Genomic DNA, 15,274 nt, shown 5'->3' on the forward strand with positions numbered 1-15,274 from the left:
CTTCTGTCTACTAATTAAGCTTTTGCAAAGTTTAAATTATTGGCCACATTTTTGTAAACCACCGGTGTGCTCGGGGTAAAGTGTATTTTCATGTCTGTGCAGCCTAGGCCACATGTTTTGGAATTTGTTAAACGGGTCTGCGTTACAAAGGGCACGGACAGCGGACATGGCCAGTTCGTGGATGAAAGGCACACTTTTAAATGCCACCAATGAGGGGTCTAAAACTTTGCGGGAATGCAGCTGATCTCCAGTGAGCTTTCATATTAGCTCAGGCAGAAAGATATGCTGGTTTTTGAACTGAAGCGCTGGAAATCAATGTTTAATTCAGAAATATGTGAACTCCGTGCATCAAACTCAATGCCAATCAATCAATTAAGTCAACACATATTGTTTTATCATTCCATGTGTTGGTGTTGGAGTGGCGGGGTGGGAAAGACGGATATCAACCATCATTGATCAGTGACCATTTTACAGTGCAGATCTCCTTCGCCAACTTCAACTTCTAGTCTGAGGTTTGCCTGCCAAAATCAACAATAGTATCAATAGTATCACCCGCGGTTATTAGAACTGCTTTGCCTACGGAGGTATTGCCAACATCCAATCAGGGCAAAGCTTGACATGCTGCATATTCTATTCAATCTGTCTCAAAAGCAAGGTGAAGACCAACAACTACAGTAACTTGAAAAATGGAAACCAGAGTGTCTCGACAAAATTCATGCAGGCATGCAAACCCCACACAGGAAGGCTAGACCCCCGGATTGAACCAGAGATCTCAGAACTCTTGAAGTGATGTGTTAACCAGTCATCCACTGTGCCGCCCCTATTCATGCACAAATCCACTCAAGACAAGAATGCCATTAAGTTTTTCACATTGAAATAAATGTTATAAAAATTTATCGCGTGCTTATTTTACATAGCTGTATAGTGGCGCATGCTGGCCTCACAGTTCAGAGGATTCGGTTTCCAATCAGGGGTTTGTTATACTGTAACTACAAGGAGCATGTAATGGTACATTTTGGTGATAACAAGACATCTTGTGAGATCAATAACCATTTGTTAATCTTCAAATTATTAACTTAGATTAATTTTCTTTTGTTGCAATTCTATATTTTTTATTTAACTAAACAAGTAAATTCGCCACACATATCACATTTCACAAAGGGTTTGTAGCAGTCGAATATCTGATAAATTAACATACCCAATGGCAAGATCTGGAAGAAAAAAAATGTCATTGAAAGCTTATTCTCACATATTTTGGATTTAACTGTGACTGATAAGAAAGACTCATTAGGGGTTGGATTTTATCATTTGAACTTGCTTCTTTAGTAAGGTTTCATCAAATCAGAGCCCTTATGCTGAGTTCAGGATCATACTTTTCCAAAGCAGTTATCTTTCTCCCCGATGGAGCGATTGCTTGAGAAGTTTGTCAGAAAAGTCCAATTTACACTGTAGGATAGTTCCATACAAAACGCTTATTGATTCACTTGGCAATTGTAATAATTTTGCTAAACTACCGGTAGTTATCATAACTTAAGGTCTAAAATGGGGTACTCGAGTACAATTTTTTAATGTGGAGGAATTAACAAAGACCCTGTGTGGATATTCACGGTTGGTAATAGAAACCTGCAACCAACATCCTGGAACTGCAGCTGTAACACTCAATCGCCAAAGTTCAGACAATCAAACTCAACAATGAGCAATGTTGTCTAATGTCTACAACATGTACAATAACATGTATGTTATGTTTCAGGGCTATGCAGCCACTTCCCATTTTGCTACATTGCCAGGTGCCTTATTTGGCTCCATACCTATAGGGCAGTGGTCTGCAAGTCCGGTCCTCGAGAGCAGCATTCAGCTTGTTTTCCATGTCTCCCTCCTTTAACACACCCAAATCAAATAATCAGGATTGTTATGAGGCTCCTGCAGTGCTTGCTGATGAGCTGATCATTTGATTCATGTGTGTGAAAGAAGGGAGACATGGAAAACAAGCTGGATAGCGGCTCTCGAAGACCGGACTTGGAGACCCCTGATATAGTGGTTTATTTGCTTTTCAAGAAGGGGGTTTCCTTCAAGAGACTCTGGTTTGAAAGCGGTATAAATGTAAATCAATGTAAAACTAGAAACAGAAGCTTGTATGCAGGATGGTCACCGGCCAACAAAACAACATTCTATTGCATCTCTAAATAAATGTAAATAATTTCATAATAGAATTTAAAGATTACCATATTTTTGTACTGTATGTATTATACAGTATCTACGTTATATATGGTCTTGTATTGTATGTATTGTGCTACATTATTACATCACAATATACTTGATAATTTTTCATGTGAATTGCATAAAATATAAATTCCAAGATTTTTTCCAAGAAGGTTTTCTCAATGACTGGTTGAAAACCATGGGCGAAAAAAAAAAAAAAAGTTAGTTTACACATAGAAGTGACAGTTTAATAGCTAATTTTAGCAGTAATCAGTGATCTTAAGAAATTTAAATGATCTGATTAAGACATTCCGGTAATTTTGCAAGGCTGTCTGCTATATTTAGTATAGTTTTTATCTTTTCTTTTATATCTTGCCATTCCCATGTACTTGTATGTTAACGGTAGTAATGAAAGGCTGCCATATATATGTGCTGGATGGGAAAAAAAAAAAAAAAAAAAAAAGGCCAATTTCATTCTTTTGTATTCTAAAAAATTAAGGGATGACAGAAAGAAAAAACGTGCTCTGATCTTGTGTTTTATAAGTATGTCTGAGTGGCATGAACACTTCTTTTTAAATTCTATGAACCAGTGTTGGGCATGTTCATTTTCTACATGAACTAGTGCAAACTGCAGTTCACAAATTCTAAAATGAACTGTTCAGTTCATAGTTTAAAATTCAAATTTCATGGTCCAAAAAAAAAAACCACAGACAGCAATTATTAGTATCCACTTAAACACTATAACTGTATCAGATTCATCGTCATATTCCAATTTCAAATTCGCATCGGTGCCCCGATAGCAGGTGACCGGATCCAGCTTCAGCTCGCCAGATTCATATATCAATCAGGCCCGCTGAACGTCATTGCGCCAGATGTGGCTGGGATCATCAATCTGACACTCCAAATGATAGGTTATGCACTGTTCCGGGGCGCACCGTGCAGACTGGCCACTCTCAAAATCAGAAATTAAACGGTCAATGTGTGACGTCACAGCAGCGTTACCCTGAAGGCAGGCAGCAGCGCTGCGACACTAAACAGGAGAACATGCAGGAGTAAGGACACAACATCACGGCGAACGGCAAATTTTTATGGTAAGTACTTTATTCACGTTTTGAAGTCACTGCTTGACTGTTAAACAAGTTATTCAGTCTAGTGTTAACGTTACCCAGATAGCCAAATATAACTGAGCGGACATTGGCCAGATGTACTGCAAATTTCGGCCCAATTTCGTAAAAGTGATCCTCCCCAGTCTTTTCACCTGTTTTATCACCAAACTGCCCACCGGATTTTTCGGACACTGTCTGCCACTACCTCTAACCATCAATAAACTCTTGTTACCACTGCCAGATTGCCTCCCGTCTCTGTGCTCGGGTCCCCAGTTACCCCAGAACCTTAAAAAAATACAATATGTTTACAGTCTAAAAATGGGTCATCTTTTAATGTGGAATTTGCTTGTTGCAAATAAAATAATCTTTTTCACCAGCAATTCTGGCTGTTCTGAGTTTGGGCCAGGTCAATTTATGAAATTGGGCCCAAATTTGCATTACATCTGGCCCATGTCCACTCCAGTTATGTTTTGCTATCTGGGAATCTGGACAACATCTGGCCCATTACTGGGCCATATTAGGTAATGTGTGCCATATCCAGGCCATACATTAATGTTTTTGTAAACTTTTTGCTGATCTGACAAGTTAATCCATAATGAGTTCGACCCATTGTTCAAAAAGAAACTGGAGCAGATCTGTTGTACAAAATTGGGCCGAAATTTGCAGTACATCTGGCCCATGTTTGCTCCATTTATATTTTGCAATTTGGGTACTTACTTGTTCGTAAACCTCGTTTAAAATGTTGATACTTGGCTGATGTTCTATCAGATTTTGCACCCCATCAGAAATTGCAACTTTGCGGTTCTGTGCATGCGCTTAACGTTACAAACGGCGGCAAATGCAGCCATTCCAAAGTAAACACCTAAAACTTTCAATAAAGAGACGAACATTTACTTACGTTTGGTCTTCAACTCACACGAAGGAAAGTTCTCCTCACATGCATCGTACTATATGGGACTGCACTCTCACTGTTAACGTCTTCCCCGTGCCATTGAGCATTTATTTACACCATATTCATGTTTCACATGTATGTTTATGATGTAACTTTTTTATTCAACATCTTTGGATAATGTTAAGAGTCCAACTAAATGTAAAAGAATGCTTTTTCACCACCATAAAAGCTTTGCAGTTTTGTCGGAAAGGCTGTTATTCTGAACTCATGAATGAGGTCATGAACGCCACTCACAATTGCTAGAATGAACTAATTCACAGTAATGTTCATTTGACAGAGATATGATGCGTTCAATTCACGTTCGCCCAAAATATAAATGTGTTAATGAATGAATGTTCATTGAACGCGTTCATGCACAACAATGCTATGAACTACTGACAACATAACTCCCAGATAAAAAATATTTTCATGTACTATCGATATAGTACTGTATTTATTATTGGTTATCGCGGACATACGATAAGTTGTCAAAATTCCCCACAATCATTATTTTGTTGTTATTGTTATTTAATCTCTAAAATTTGTTCTAAAGGTGTATACAGTATTTTCAAGATTTGCGAAACTAAGCTCCCTGTGATTGCATTCACAGGGACACATGGACCCTCAGACCTTACTGTAACAATGGATTAGTCAGAACAGCACGTAGCCATCCAGTTTAAAGAGTAAAACCTCAGTGGCTCATGATCGAGATGCCTTCACGTGCTTCTCATCACACTGTGCAGAGTTCATGAAGGAAGATAACCTTTATTACAGTCCGTTTACTCCCATGGTTGCTAAAGGGAACAAAACAAATATCTGCACAAAGGCCATAAAAGATGCCCCTGACCCACCTAGCAGCTCTTCCTTGCCAACTAATCATTTTAGGCCAAATGAGGCCTGTCAGGGAGCTTTAAGGTTTAAGAATAGATAAATAAATGAATAAAATACTCTCCAGAAAATGAGTTTACTTCACAATGACATGACATGAACTAAGTATTGTGGATAAATGATATACATTTTGGAGATCGCTCTCCACAATGTATATACTGTAATATATTCACGTAATTTAATTCACCTTCAATGCAAAATGTGTTGGACAGGTATTGTTTACATTCCACACTCAAAGGTGGATTGTCAAATGCATATATTAAAACTGTCTGTATGAACAGACAGTAAAATAATATTAAGATGATCTGTCAAAAACAACAACAACAAAAAATAAAATAAACGAAAACCTTGCTTTCAGCCAATCAGAGACAGCCAGCGTGACAGATTGATTGCCAGTCATTTCTCGTTAACAGCAATTTATAACTTCTTGGAAAAACAGTTAGACTAGTAGTTTCTTATCTGGATCTTTGAAATACGTCTAAGGACAAATGTTTTGCAACTGAACATCTTTCAAGTCAATTCAAGGGCTAACACCTGCAACTGATGTCCTCCATGGACAGAAGGCTTCTTGCTGTTTTTGTAAATATGAAAGGCACCTTATTAAAAAAAAAATTAATGCTAAAGTTTTGTTAAATAATTACAATTACACACTCATATTTAGTGTACATAAAAAGCCCACACCCCTTCCCGTTTGCATACACATTTAATGTGATTGAATATCGGACCCCTCCTCCTCCTAAACAACAATCGGATTTTTTTTTCTTTCTGTCCCATTATTTTGGCCTAAAACTTGTACAACTTAAGAAAAAAAAAAAAAAAAAAAGAGAAAGTATGAGTTAACAACTCTGTGTTTGTGGAAGCGCACATGTGAAATGGCTGTGTCGATGAAAACTGATGGCAATGTACCCTTGTACTCTTGTGCCCAATGAACCCACAAGGTAGAATTTTGATTTGGGATGAAAAAATTCCATGGATATGAAGGAAACATGCAAATTCCTTACACATGACATTTCAATGGAAAGTATGGATCTACTAATTGTGAAAAAGATGTGCCGGCATAGTAAAATACAAAACAATAAAACATAAAATACAAAGAGCCAAGATGAAGCCTTTATTCATCTAAAATTCCTAGAGAATATTCAAATTCATACAGGCACATACATTTCATTCCAAGGGCAATGTAACTGTAACAACTAGAGTTTTGTTTTTTAGTTGTCTTGAATTATGTTTCATCTAGAATCTGAACAGTCTTCATCACTTCATCCAACAAGGCGTAATTAGGACAGGACAACACCGAATATCAGACTAGCACTGTCCTAACTACCCTTGCTCCATGAACTGATAAAGCCTGCTTGGATAGAGGTTGATATGATTGTCTATTTTGAAGACATTTCGCCTCTGCATACGAATTTAATTTGTTCCAGGACCTGGTTTGTAAGTCGAAATGCTCGTATGTCGAGCGGGATTTTACCATTATTAGACATAATATTTTGATTAATTCTTTCCACAGCCCAAAATCCTACGCTAAATCCTTAATAAATACTGCTGGTGCAATTAAAAATATCAATTACACATAGCAAAACAAATAAATTATAAACATGAATCGTAATATTAACAATATATTAGTACTAATAATCATCTAGCGAATCAGGTTTAAATGTGGCTGTGTTTTGCATGCTGTTCCTGAACGCACTGTGTGACTAATGAGAGAGTGAAAGAGGTGTGGAAGACTGGGAAGTTTTGACTTTCCCTTTTCATGTTGTTGTTGGTGTTGGGTACGGCGGACAGTATTCGTGTTGTGTTTCACAAGTTCTGAAATAAAAGATTCAAAACCTGAAAAAAATGACGACTTCCTTGCAGATATTACAACAACAATAATACATTGGAAATAAACAAGCGTTTTTATTGTCACCTTAACTCATAGAGACTGGCGAACGGAGGTCGGATGAGACCGGCCATATTGTGAAGCCAGTTCAATCACACGCACACCACGTTCATATTTTCCATCATTTCCTTCTTAATTTTTATGGTAAGCCTTCTTGAAACCCATGTTGATTTCTCTCACAAGAAAATTCGCTGTGCATCCGACTTGAGGGAAAACAATTGCAAAAATTGCAACGCTGTCATGAATCGTTGTATTTCGAACATTTCGTCAAATGTCGAGACAAATAACGAGTCAAATTTTATGTCGGATGTTAGAAGGATCGTATGTCGAGGTACCACTGTAATACAGAATTGACCTAGGGAAATATCTTCATCTACAGTATTATGTTTGTTCATGAAAAATACCATTCTGGTTTTATAAGAGAAGAGCTTTAAAGAGGTCCAGTCATTTCCTGCCTTAGTCATCCTAGTTGTCGTCATGACGCTAACAACAAATGACATGCCCGCTTTCAGAATAATTCTTTTAAAACCACCCCCTCCAAATTTTACCTTTGCGTGGCTCTGTGAGTGAGTTACATTATGTCAAGTTGATGCTAGCATGGACATCATGGAGACATTGAACAACCGCTGTATCATCTGTGTTGAAAGATAGGAGTGGTCTGCTTCTTGTCAATGCAGCTACTATAAAAATAAAGTGCATAAGTGACTTTGATTGACAATGATGGCTCGAGGTCGAAGCAAATGTAAGAGGAATTGCCTAGCTGAAAAAGGAGAGGTGGAGGCTCAAGATGGCCAAAGTGTCAACATAAATAACACACACACAAAAAATTGACCAGCGTCATCAGAAAGTTCAAGTCCCTGCTTTTTAGTTTTTGGTTAGTTTTTAACTAAAGCTGCATCAACACTGTGATGAATATTTTTCTGTAGGGGAGTTTCAGGGAGTTTAGGGGTTTAAGGAGTGGTAATGACACCTGATGCTGCAAAGTAAACCTACATTTGCACAGACTACGAAAAAGAAACAAACCTCAAATGTTACATTATCATTTACCTCTGATCCGGAGGCTCATTCGTCAGGAGGAATTTCCAAAAGAATGCTGGAGCACATTTCTTACTGCGACTTAGAGAAGAAACAACGTAAACAACTGCTTTGGAAAAGAAGTGAGATTTTGTTGTGTTGATAAATGAAGAGGTGTTGTTGTTACTGAAAGAAACCAAGGACTACGGATGTTCACAAGCGCTTCCACATGTAAAATAAGGAGCAGCAAAGTCACGTCTGTACCACACTGCCACACTAAAGATAACGGCAGTGGTGCGCTCCATGACATCACCTCCTTTGTTTACAGTTCTTAAATGAAGACCCATTCTATACGAGGCGGTGGATCCAGAGATTTTTAAATAAAACAGCTATATACACAATAAAAACAACAATCTCTGGAGAAGAGGTAGTTTATTGTGGCATGGGGTATTCATTCATTCATTTCCCATCTCGCTTATAAACCTATTCTGGCTAACTATGGTCAGCATGTGGGATACACCCTGAATTGGTTGGCAGCCAATCGCAGGGCACAAGGCGACAAAAACACATTTATGCACACTCTCATACCTAAGGACAATTTGGAGTGTTTGAACAGCCTACCATGTATGTTTTGTGGATGTGGGGGACCCTGGGGAAAACCCACGTAGGGACGGGAAGAACATGCAAACTCCAAATAGGAAGGCAGGGATTGAACCCTTGATCTCAGAACTGTCAGGCAGATGTGCTAACCACTTATTCACTGTGCCGTCGGCATGGGGCATTGGCTAAATAATCATCTGTTTAACACTTATCTGTCCTAATGTAGACTTAGCCTAATTCTATAAGAATACTTGTTATGTATTATTTAACCTATCTAGCATTCTATTTAGATTTTATGGTTGTTGCAATAATCTTCATCCCTTTGCAAAAAGTATGGAATCCCCACTCCTGTATGATAATCATACAAACATTGTATTACTGGGGGGGGCAATTTTCATGCTACTGTCTTAGCATTAAGAAATACTTGACAGGGAAAGAGTAGGTAAAAAAACTTGTCGTCAGTGAATTTTATTTGAGCAAGAGGAAGAAAACAAATAATAGGATCACCTTGTTGAACTCAAAGTGTCAAGAAAGAAAAGGCAATATTTCTTGAAAATACCAACACAATATACAGTATGAGGAACAAACTGGCAGCTACTGGAGTCAAGGCCTATGACTAAACTGTACGAAACCACTTAAAGAAAATGAGATTTGCATACAGAAAAGGTTCACATAAAGTAAAAATAACAATAAAACAAGGGGGAAAGAATAGAAATCATGGACTGCGGATGACAGGATTAAATTAATGCTCAGTAATGAATTATGAATCCAAATTGGATAAAGTGATGATGCTGGAGCTTTTGTTTGGTGCAATTTCAATGAGATTTATGACAATGAAGAAAGATGCACATTTCCCACATTCATTGATGATATGGGGCTGCATGCCAGATAAAGACGCAGTGGTAATGGCAGTCATTACATCTTCAATAAATGCAGTTTGCATATATATTTTGGGCAATCTAACGATTCTTTAGAATAAACGGATGTTTAGCGAGTACTGTGCGTATCATCATGGAAGATGCTAAAACCTTGTAAAAAATCTTGAAAACCCTTTGATGACTAGCACAACTGCAGATGGGGTGTTGTAGGACTGCGAGAGGAGATGTTTGAGACCAGGCGTTGGTAATTTAGTGGACATGCAGACTTTTGAAAGATGATGTTTTGTGCTGCTTTGGATGTAAAACCTTCAAACTCAATGGCCGCAGCTGCCTTTCCCGAAAAGGTGGCACACTGTTATCTCTAATCTCCATGCAGGAAAGTACACAGCATAATGCGCCACACTATAATGGTAGCCCCTCTTGTTAGCACGAAACCATAATAAGGTAATCAAGCCGTTTCTTTACAGATGCCTTTTGCTGGTTTCATGGGGTGAAATGCAGAATGACTTGTTTCAAACTTTATAAGCTTTTCACTGAAGCACACAGTTTTGCTTCCTTTAGGTAGAAAATGTGGCAAATAATTACAGTATAAGTAAGTAATTGATTGATCGGTCGGTCGGTCACTTCAATCAGTCAGTCAGTCAGTCAGTCAGTCAGTCAGTCAGTCAGTCAGTCAGTCAGTCAGTCAGTCAGTCAATCTAAAGGGCTGTATGTTCTCACATGAAATTTAGGATAGTACAATGTGATTTTCAACAACTACTGTCTGTATATACCAGTATATAAATAAATAAATAAATACATTGTACCTTTAATCATTTTTAAATTCCATTTTCGAAAGAACATGAAGTGGCCGAAATGAGTGGTGTTGAAATGGGTGTTTTGGCACTCCCTTAAAGATGGGATGAGAACCTCTTTGTCTGGGAGGGGCTCGGAATGCCAAAATGCCAGATGAGGGGGCTCGAGCATCTGATTAGGAGGGAGTCCTTGGGTTCGACCCAGGACACACCAAGGAGACTATGTCTCCCGGTTAGCCTGGGAATGCCTCAGGATCCCCCAGCAAGAGCTGGACAAAGTGGCTGGGGAGAGGGAAATTTAGACTACCTTGCTGTAGCTGCTGCCCCAGTGGCCTGACCTCGGATAAACGGGAGAAGATGGATGAATTTTAACTTCTTTGCAGGATTTATCTAGTTAAACACAAATTTCTAAAGGAACCTGTTGGGTAGTATTAGTAATTCAATACAGTTACATACCGTTCACAGGGTTAGGGTTTAACCCTAACCCTCTGTACTGTATTGTAATTTTTTCTGATTGCAGCTCCATTCGGCAATAACAAAATCTAACCAAATCTGTCCCCACTGCAATGAATCCCACTCATTGGAAAACCCACACTTTCCCCTGCCACCACTTCCCATACATATACTTTTTCCACCGCTTCCCAGTAAATCCTTGTCTGAGGTAAATTTCTGACATCCAAATTTTCTGGAATGCAACATTAATATAAGTTCAAATCAGCATTTTCAAAAGTTAAGTTGTTTGACCTGCGGTGTTAGGATTTAGGTTCTGGCTTTCTTTATTGTTTCTCCCTGGCCCTTTTATTCATTTCTCTGGCTGAGAAGTCGGTCAGCGTACAGGTTGAGCTGATCCACAACCAGTTGCTATTGAGGGCCCTCAATTAGCGGACTGCGGTCCACAACCAGACCACGGCACACCCCTCTGCGGACCCGGAACAAATGGCACATTTCAAAATAATAATAATATTAATAATTTTTAATCTATATATTATTTATATGATTAGCTGATGTAACGCTATGCGCTACTATTTTATCGCTAAATTCTGTTTCATTTTTAGTCAAATATCTTCCATGTTCCCACTTCTGTTGTCATCTCTATGACAACAATGTGCTAATTGGCTGAGAGAGTGTGCATAGATGCACTGATTGGCTGAGAGTACCTGCATGCTGCTAGCTAGAGTGAACAGACCGCAGCAGTGTGAAAGACGAGCCACACCCGGCACTTTGCAATCTGTTTGTTTACATGCCGCCAGTAGAAGACTGAATCTAACAAAATGGTATGCTCAAAGTTGACCAAGAGAAGAAAAGTGGACAACGAAAATCGCCGTTCGAATGAGGAAAGGACTGACAAATATGCATCCATTGTACCAACTGCAAGTATCAAACCTATGTGCTTAATATGTTTAAATGCAATTGTTCTGAGAAAAAGTAAAAATGTGAAACTCCATTATTTTAAAGAGCACAGATCTTTTTTAAGATTAGTTTCCTCCTAAATCAGAACTGAGAAGGCAATAAATGAACAGGTTGAAGCAGTCATATCAAGAGTCAAGCAAGGTTTTTGTTAAATCTATGACACAACAATAAATTGCAACGGAATGCTCACTCAGTGTCGTGGGTGTTGGCCAAACATAAGAAGCCATTCTCTGATGGAGAAATAATAAAAGAGTGTATGACTGAAGTGATGGCAGCAGTGTTCGAAGGAATAGAAAAGGAGGAAATGACAACAAAAATCAAACAAATGTCACTCTCAGATTCATCAACCACAAGACGCCCTGAAGTACTGGCTGATGATGTGAGTAAACAGCTTTGTGACATCCAAATGCCATTTCTCTCACTGAGCAGTGTTTTAAAGTTACTGTCAATAATTATATTGTTTGCACCTTAATGGGAGAGCTTGTCATTTATCTTCTGTACATGAATACGGACTTTACTACTTGCACGTTTTCTTTTTTTGTCAAGCAGTGTTTTACAGTTACAAAATGTACTGTCAATGTACTGTCAATAGTTATTGTTTGCACCTTAATGAAATATCTTGTCAATTATTTAGTGTAGATGTGTACATGTTTTTTTTTTTTTTTTTTTTTTTTTGTTTTATTTTAAAGTCAAGAAAATGTTTTGTTAATTTATTTTTGTTTCATCAGAATGTGCATTGTATTTTTGTTTGGTCAAAAGAAAACCACCTTTACCATCTTCGAACTGCCTTGTACTTGACCGATATTAATAAATGGACCCATACTTGTATGAAAATAAAAATAATTGTGGACCTTCAAGATTTGTATTTGAGGACCCCTGCTATAGAGGAACAACACGCCCACATGGGAGCAGTGCAGCGCCAACACCTGAGCAGCACTCTGTGGGTTATGGAATTGGACTGTTCACATTGCATTGAAAAACAGATATGTGTCACATAAGGGCAAATAAATTTGAATTGACCTGCTGTGTGAAGGTAGCCATAGTTCCCATTTCCTTTCCTTCTTTGTTAAGGTATTACCACTGTCATCATGTTAGATTATTTGTCTGTACATACCGCATTTCATGCCCTGTTAATCGTGACAAGTGTTGTTAATCCTTACAGTATAACGGTGTATCTAACAGCGTTATTTTTTTCAGTGGTGATTAATCTAATTAATTACTTTTCCCACCTTTGCAACGCTGTTACCGTTACTGAGGATCTGAAGGGGCGCGTTACTGCACTTTAGTTGAATGAAGCGTGAGTTGTCTGATTTTGTCACACATCAGCTGCCTGCCAGCCCTGGAGAGAGCAGAGCGGGATGGGTAGGAGGGAAGAGGGTAGTTATGCCATGGCAAAGGTGATGATGATTGGCTAGGGAGTTGGGTCAAGTCCTGCTTCACTACAAGCTCTGGCAAACACAACAAGAGAGCGATAATGGCGACGGACCAGGGAATTTCGAAGGTAGTGCTCTCAAACTTTAATTGTTTTCAATATTTAATATTGTTAGTTCACAGAATATTTAAGGATAGTGTTCTGCTTATTGTGCAGTAGGCCTAACATACAATTTCAGAGATTTGCACTGGGTAATGGTCAGTTTACATTTGTGTTTTCTTAACAGAATAATATACTTTAGACTATATTTGATCCAAATAAAAGCCAAATGTTCTAAAATATCGTATATAGTCCTTTTATTCTTCAATCAGTTAATATACACATCTTGGATTTGTAAGATGTTATAGAATGTATAACGTAATGGCACATAGAACATGAAAAGTAACGTCAGTCCCTAATTACTCTTACAATGAGGTAATTAAGTTTCTAACGCAATTACTTTTTGGGAGAAGTAATTTGTAACTGAAACTAAGTACTTTTTTAAAAGTAAGATTAACAAATCGTGACAGAATAACCCGACCAACAAGGAAATACGGACATCCTGTAAAAGTTACAGGGGGCCTTTGGCAATTTCTCGCCTTGCTTTTGGGTGCATCCTGCCTTGGTTCTCATCTGCCTGTCAGCGTCACAAGCCATAACTTAAAGGAATTTTGTCTCTGGTAAAGAATAGTTGTGATAAAAGAGGAAGGTCGTCCATTCCAAACCTGCATTAGAGGCTTTAAGGGACAGTACCATGTCTCACTCTGACAGAAAATGTGAGTCCCCCCCCCCCCCCCCCCCCTGTTGTGCCAAGTTATTAAAGTGGATATTGTTCTGAAATGACAGTGGAAAATTATTTCTCAAATACTTTTGTGCCTAAATTTCCGATTGTGGACCTTTTACTTACAGAAAGAAGTTGAACCCGTACTTCTACCAGTCTTTCTCCAAAATTATCTATGCTTCTACTTTAGTGCCAATTGTGTGTGTTCTTGCCACCCTCACACAGTCGACTAAAATGGAGCAGACTCCCACTAAGGCAGACTTGTCGATTAAAATGCAGCAAATCGGGGTAGTCCTATAAGACTATTTGTTTGTCTGTTGGTATTTTAGACACTGGACTGCATGTATAATGTAACTTTATCAAAAGTAAAAACAAATTATTGATATACTGTATGCTTCTCCATAAAGAGACCTTCAACTGTAACCATTATCGGTAATTGAATCAGGAAGAGTTTGACACATATCCTAAATCAGGCAGCCCTTTAGAAAGTTAAACAACCTTACTTGGCAAAATATTTACATGTAGACAGTGTCAAAGTAAACGTGTTGCCTTTCACCAAGCAGCTCTTGCACGTGATTGGCTTGTTGAACACCCATTGAACTTTTGCTCGTTAGATGGCGGCCCAAGGTCACAAGTGGCGCATGACTCATGATTAGCACACAGCGAAGTGTTTAAAACCTTGTGACAGACACACTTAGATTTTAAGGTCATAGAAAATAATACCACAGATTATTTAGATTTGTGAGGATTTAAAAATTTTCTTTCATCAACATAAATTAGCCAAGGTGAGTTAGACACATCCAAATAAACTTTGTGCTCTTTGGTACCTCAAACGATATCTAATGGTGTATTTCAGTAAGAAAGAAAACAATGCTAGATTTGAACTCCAGAATTTAATAGTGATGGTGTCAGCTAAAGCCAATGGAAAATAATCATTAAGATCTGTGGGCCTGTGTAGTCTTTTAAAGGCATCTGGTGTGCTTCAGTGCTGTATAAATAAATGTGAGTTGATTTAATCTCACACTATTTTTTTCATGTTATGTGGTGTCATTCACATTTTAGAAATCGCCTAAGATGTTCAAAATCAAAGTGTGAAGCCGGCCTTGTTAAAGGGGAACTGAAGAGCTTTTCAGATTTCGCTCTTAAGTGTTTTACTCAGTTGAATTGTATTAAATGCGTCATTCGCTCTCTCAAAAAGTCACATAAAAAAAAATAATAATAATAATTGACCGCGTAGTTTTTGAGTTATGGCCATAGCAACACCATAGCAACGAGGGACGCGCCGTCCTGCCGACCCCTACCTCGTGACGTAACTTCCAGGAAGCCTCGCCACCACTCTGAACACGGAAATATAGCACCACGCTATCCTCGCCATAT

The sequence above is a fragment of the Corythoichthys intestinalis genome, chromosome 2 (genome assembly GCF_030265065.1).
Source record: "Corythoichthys intestinalis isolate RoL2023-P3 chromosome 2, ASM3026506v1, whole genome shotgun sequence".
NCBI classification, from domain to species: domain Eukaryota; kingdom Metazoa; phylum Chordata; class Actinopteri; order Syngnathiformes; family Syngnathidae; genus Corythoichthys; species Corythoichthys intestinalis.